The sequence below is a fragment of the Canis lupus genome, chromosome 8 (genome assembly GCF_003254725.2).
Source record: "Canis lupus dingo isolate Sandy chromosome 8, ASM325472v2, whole genome shotgun sequence".
Taxonomy (NCBI): Eukaryota; Metazoa; Chordata; class Mammalia; order Carnivora; family Canidae; genus Canis; species Canis lupus.
In genome coordinates this window covers 54,914,792-54,921,616 of record NC_064250.1, presented here as the reverse complement: position 1 = coordinate 54,921,616, position 6,825 = coordinate 54,914,792, and the positions used below count along the sequence as shown (strand labels likewise).

Sequence of the window (6,825 nt, the reverse complement as noted above, 5' to 3'; positions counted from 1 at the left end):
TTCCCATACTGCTCCTCACTGACCTAAAAACTTCTAGCCTGGCTGCTCATCACTACCTCTTCAGCCTTTCAAATTTCATCCCTGGCTTCTACAGCTGACTTGTGTCATAGCATGTTAATTTCTTAAACACAAATCTAAAGTAGGTGCATTTGTCTTCTCCATTTGACCTAGGAACAGTGAGAGGATATTAAACAGGATTGATGAAGAAGACATTGCCCCTAGTTTACTGCGGGAAAATAAGAAGGAGGAACCAAAATCCAGGCCTTTCAGAGGAAACAATTCAAACTATTGCAAAAACTAAATGAGTCACCAACTTTGCGTTCAACTGAATATTGGAAGAAATGAGTAGCAACCATGTTTTTTTCTGAACCCCTAAGGAGCTTTTGGACTCAACCCCTAAGAAAAAAATACAAAGGAGATTCATAAAGACTCATTTTTAAGTGCTCACATAAGAAATATAGATAGGATATTTGGAAAGAGTTTGAAGAAGGGAGCAATCAGTAAAATTTAGAAAGACACATGATTTGATTAGGTCTAAGAGTATTTTTGTATACCATACATTGTCACATAGCCACACTTTCCTAGGCCAGAACAGTCTCAAATCAGAATTTTTTTTCCTTTTCTTCTGTTGATAAGAATGAAAAAAATCCCCAGGCCTTGCCTTATTCTGGTGCATCCAACCACAGGGAACACACTGAGCTGCTTCCTGTGTGGATCTCTCTGACTTACTCTTAGCGATATCCACATAGAGACCTACATAAGGAGCTCTAGCCAGAGCTTCCCTCCATCCTCACAGGGAGGTGAGCACTAACTGGGGGTGTGGCACACATATGTCCTGCTAGCAGCTAGTCATGGGTTTATATACGGGACAGTCAGGGTAACTCTCCCAAATGTGTGAACATGAACACATTTGTTGCTTCAGCTTTCAGCTCTGTGATTTTCAGTGCTATAGTCCTTGCCTTTTACAGCTTATTGATAAATGTTAGGCCCTCCTGTTCCCACCTAAGGTAGCTTCCAGACTATGTGACTTCTGTAAGTCATACTGGGCGAAGGAAGCATCAATCCATACCCTATGAAGTACTAACTCAATTTTCTTTTTCTATGAAGTCTGGAAAGCCACATTTTTATGAGTTGCAAGCTAGGAAGCTTACTTACAACAATCCTCGTTCTAAAGTAAACTCATATTCAGGTAAGGAAAACATTGCTACAATTGCAACGTTGTTATTCTTACCACTTGTGTCAGGGACCTTAGAACAATTTGGTTTGCATAAACATGGTACACTCTTTGGCCAATAAAATAAAACTAACACTCCCTTTAGCCAAATGCAAATTGTTAGGACTAACAACCAGGGAATCAAACCACAGAAGTGAATGTAGCAGCTGAGAATCCAGGAAATACTGATTATATAGCTTAATGAGGGCATAAAAGATATAATTTAAGACTTTATAATCATATTAATTAAAAAATAATCTTTAGCTGACATATTTGATTTTTCCAATATGTGGTCCCCTACACAAAGTCTGCTTCTTCTAGTGGGAAGCAACACACAAGATCCCTCCAGTGTATCTGCTTGTGAGAACTGGACCTGTAACAGCTGCCCATGCCAGAGTAAGGGGCTAGCCCCAAATCCCAATCCTTAGCAATTTTAACAACCAATAGTTCCTTACTACTTCCTATTTGCCAAGCATTGACTGTTATACCTCTTCTACAGTTAAACTCAATTATTGTGAACAATATCCATTCATAAATTTGAGAAGTTTCTGAAGGTTAAAATGAGAGTATATAAGACAAGTTCAGGGGTACCTGAGTGGCTCAGTGTTTGGGTATCTGCCTTTGGCTCAGGCTGTGATCCCAGGGTCCTGAGATGGAGTACCGCATCAGGCTCCTAAATAGGGAGCCAGCTTCTCCCTCTGCCTATGTCTCTGCCTCTCTCTGTGTCTCTCATGAATAAATAAATAAAATCTTAAAAAGAAAAAAAAGAGTTCACTCAACTCTAGGAAGGATAAAGTTGTTGTACTGAAGAAATCAGGCACTGGACTGAAATAAATATTAAGGAAACATATTTTACATAGTGGATTTATTTTTAATGTTAGGAAAAGAACAGACAATCCAACACTGGACTAGAGAATTAGGATGTAATTAATAAGATTAAGATTACCTTTAAAGTCTGCATAAAGACCTGAGCCTACAAAGGTTGGGAATCTATAATCACCAGGCTTTCTCTTTAAATGGGGAGAAACGGACAGCTCAGGAGTACACAGTGTTTGTATCACTGAATATGGGCCAGGTTTAATATAGTGGTGCCCTGGATAATTGGAAACAATCCTAGTTTGTAAATCATCTTAATCCGGTTGAATCTAAATGAAATATATTTATCTGTATTATATAGGAAGCTAATACAAAATGAAGAGTCCATAAAGTTGGAAATTAAACTCATAAAATGAATTCCAAAGCAAGCATATTACCCAAATTAATAAGAATTTAAAATGCTCTGAATCTGCTAGGGGTAAAAATAATCCATACCAGCCATTTTTGAACTCGTGTTGATATTGTACCAGTGACATTATTTTACTGATCCTGCACTGTTGAAAAGGCGGAAAGACAAAGACCTCTTTCTTTCATGTTGCCTTGGATAATGCACAAATGTGAAGATTTCCAATACCAGCAACTAAGATATTGAATTATATGACATGTATTCTATACATCAGGTTCTATTCTGAAAGCCTGGCATAAGTAAACTCATTTAATATTTAAAACATCATTAGTTTTGTTTCAGATGATGGAATATGCCAGGGGACCTCGAGCAGTGCTGCATCAGCCTATAGTGATAGCCCTTAGGTATTTTCCTTTTGGCAATGTTTGCTTCATTTATGAGAAATCAGATTTGATATACTGTCACTAGGAGAGCATGATACCGTAAGGCTTAATCTATTTTACTGTGAGATATTGTTTATCATTTACAAAAGATGAGGAGGGAAAGCATGATATGATTTCAGTTATATATATATATATATATATATATATATATATATATATATATATCTCCTTCTTTTTTCTAAAAAAAGAAAAAAAGAAGAAGGATAGTGATGAGATTGTATCTATAGGGTTAAATGATGAATGGTCCTCTCTTAGTCCACCTGCTCAAAGATGATGGGTAGATAAAATGGTCAGGGGAATTCTGGTTCTGTTCAGGTCTTTGAAATAGTTCAAGGAAAGGTAACCCATTTAAAGATTTGCTAAAAACAATTATAGGTAATAACTAATTATTAACTGTTATTTTAGTCATATAATAAAGGATTAGTTGAATAGTCTTTTGAATAGTGTCTTTTGTAGATTTCTGAGCCATTATTTCACTTCCTTAAAAAAAGCACTTATTCCTATGGCACCTGGAGAGGAGTTGAGAGTTTCCAAATCCTTATAAAAATTCCTCTAGGGCAAAAATTTAGGCAACAGGACTAAATGTTAATTCCAAGTCAAAATATGGTGCTTGTTCCATCAAAGAGCAACTAAATTCAAATAAACCACACACTCTCTAATTAGCAAAAAATTAAAACTATTTCTCTGACATCTGAAGAGATATGGACTCCTCAGACTATTTATATTAGAAATGAGAGAAATGCTTATTAGTTGTTCTTGATGGTGGAATGAAATCTTAATGTGTAACTGTCAGTGGAGACCCATTTAGTTATGACAAAATATTTCCCCCAATGCATCCTACAAGTATTTACACAAAGAAGTCATCTCTTTTACCTTTGCTTGGTTGAAATACAGCCAATAAATTACTCATTAATGAAGGGAAGTCCAACATTTTAATAATTTTAATGTTAGCTTAAAATGACCAAAATTGTAGTGATAACTTCATGAGTCTTATCTCAACAGACTTCTGGTGCCTTAAGAAAACTGAAGGAATGGAGAAAATATCTAGCTGGAATAAAGTTTTCTTTTCTCCTCCTTCTCCTCCTTACCCCCTCCACCTCCTCCTCCCCTTTTTGCTACAAACGAGTCAGATAGGAAAGCAGAATCTACAGCCTTCCCGGCCAGTGGTAGCATGCTACTGCAGAAATGCAGGAGACAATCTTTCTAGACAAGGCAGTTGAGAAGAAGGGAGTGATTAGAAGGGGGGTTGGTTTGGCATGCACGGTGCACTTTGGGAATGTTATTGTGCATGGAACAGCTTCCTGTGGAAAACTATTGCCCAGAAGAAAAGATGTTTGGTTTTCATAAGCCAAAGATGTACTGGAGTATAGAGGGCTGCTGTATTTGCAGAGCTAAGTCTTCCAGTTCTAGATTCACTGACAGTAAATGCTATGAAAAGGACTTCCAGAGCTGTTTTGGGTTGCATGAGATTCATTCAGGAGACACTTGTAATGCCCATGTCCTGCTTGTGAAAAGATGGAAGAAATTGCCAGCAGGATGGAAAGAAAGAAGAAAGAAAGAAAGAAAGAAAGAAAGAAAGAAAGAAAGAAAGAAAGAAAGAAAGAGAAAGAAAGAAAGAAAGAAAGAAAGAAAGAAAGAAAGAAAGAAAGAGAAAGAAAGAGAGAGAGAGAAAGAAAGAAAGAAGGAAGGAAGGAAGGAAGGAAGGAAGGAAGGAAGGAAGGAAGGAAGGAAGGAAGGAAGGAAGAAAGAAAAAGAAAGAAAGAAAGAAAGAAAACTGGAATCACGTGGTAGATGCAAGGGCAGGACCCAGTCTGAAGACTACACTGAAACCAAAGAAAGTGAAAACTCTATCTGGAAACAGAATAAAAACTCACCAGATCAGTAAACTACAGAAGGAATTTAAGTGTCACAATGCTGATGCTCATAGTACCACCTCAAGGGCCTCCTCAGCTCAATCTCCTTGTTGGAGTAACCAGTGAGATGATGGCTCAGACACAGATGGCCTCTGGCTCTAACACAATGCCAGTTTTTCCCTTTTTAGATCTCACATACTAGAACAGACAGAAAATGTGTTGTGGGATTATCTATAAAGGCCATCTGGGGAAAGTCCTCATTGACACACATCTATTCAAGCTTGGCTGCAGCAATAAGAGAAAGCAGCTGCTGAGAAACGGGAGGAGCAGGGGCCAGAGCCTTTGCCCATCTCCACTCAGGAGTGGTGACTGAAGTTTAGGTAGAAAGGGCACAAAAATGATTTAAATTTTGGAAAAAAACCAAAGCAACAAAACCCTCCTATTTTTAACTTGCATACCTGCTATTCTGCCAAAAGACAATTTCTAGAAGAGTTTTGAATGGGGTTTTTTTCTCCTCCAGTTCCACAAACTCTGAAGCCAGTGTCTAACTTACTAGAAGAAAAAAAGATATGTACATAATATTTAAGATACTGAATGTTTCACAGGAAAGCTGAATTCTTCTCTAATGTGCTTTATAAGTCTTTTTTTTTTTTTTTTCTAATCCCCTTCTAATGAATGAAACTAGGGGAATTTCAGGGAACAGAGATGGGATTTGTTGTATGATAAACATATGTAGTTTTAGTCTTTCTATAGTGAGAAGCAGTGGTTGGGGCATTTTTTTAAGGTGGCTGGGTATACTTGTTTTCCTTCATGACAATAAATTTGTCGTGACTCAGTAACATGGACTTTCCCCTAGAGGTAGTTGTTAATAATTCTGAAAAAATAAGGTCTTGCCAAAGTTCTGATGATTCAAACCTATATACTATATACTACTGAATACAAGGCAGGACGGACTAAACTCTGGTGCAAATACCATGAAGGGGTAGTCTCTAAATATACAGAGAGGTAACCTGACTATATATGTGTTGCATCCCATGTCACCTCTCTCCACATTGATATTTGATAAAAGCTTTTAATCTATATTGAAACTTCTAAAGAAGAATGCAAGCTCCTCTGGGGAAATGTCAAGTTTTAGGATGAGCAGTTACCACATGGTAGAGATCACGTTCTATTAAAAAGGTTAAATTATCTGAAAAAATGTGCAAGTCTTCAGGATGTCATACAAAGAAATAAAAGTTAATGCTTCTTGGGGCACATTCCTTAGAGGGCTTGCCTAGTGTGTAAATAGTTGACTTTTGTTTGTGTTACATGACTGGAGACTTCAAAAATCTGCACAATTCAGCTTTAGCTCTGGATTAATTCAGTTGACTTTTGTGAACGTTTTATTTGTGTCGAGTGGTTGGCTTGTTTTAACCTATTAGGATTTCTTTTTTTTTTTTTTTGTCATTGTTGTTTTTCCACTCTGTATTAAAATAAAATTCTACTAAAAGGGAAAAAAAAGTCAGATAATATCCAATGGTAAATATATTGGCAGACCCTTATTTAAAATTCAATTCTTAAAAATAGAATTGTGAAGAAGTTAAATGCTCTTGACTTCCTGGTCTAGAATACTATTTATGAGATGCCAGTGACTCTTTTTAGAAAATGGGGATATAAATTTTATTGCTTGTCAGGACTGGTAATTATTATAAGACCTAGTATTTTTGATTTGCTAAAAATAAAATTCAAAGATTTATTCATTTAAAAAAATATTCAACTCATATGAAGCTGAAGGTCCGAGTTTGCAACTGGGCATCCCAATTCCGAAGCAGTTATTTAATTAATTTATTTTTTTTTAGATTTATTTCTTTATTTGAGAGAGAGAGAGAGAGAGAGAGAGAGCAAGTGAGAGAGTGTGAGAGAAAACATGAGCAGAGGCAGGAAAGCAGGAAGCCTGATTCAGGGCTTGATCCCAGGACTTGGAGATCATGACCTGAGCTGAAGGCAGATACTTAATTGACTGAGCCACCCAGGCACCCCTAAAATTACATTTTAATCTCCTCTTATGTTTTATTGTTTTTGATGTCACCGTTGACCTCTTTTTGTGTGTTCCTT

At 36.8% G+C, this 6,825-nt stretch overlaps 1 pseudogene; it reads left to right on the top strand.

Annotated features, from left to right (window-relative positions):
- Positions 1 to 4,161: 4,161 nt before the first annotated feature.
- On the top strand, positions 4,162 to 5,100 carry LOC112657509 (SIN3-HDAC complex-associated factor-like; annotated as a pseudogene).
- The last annotated feature ends 1,725 nt before the right edge of the window (positions 5,101 to 6,825 follow it).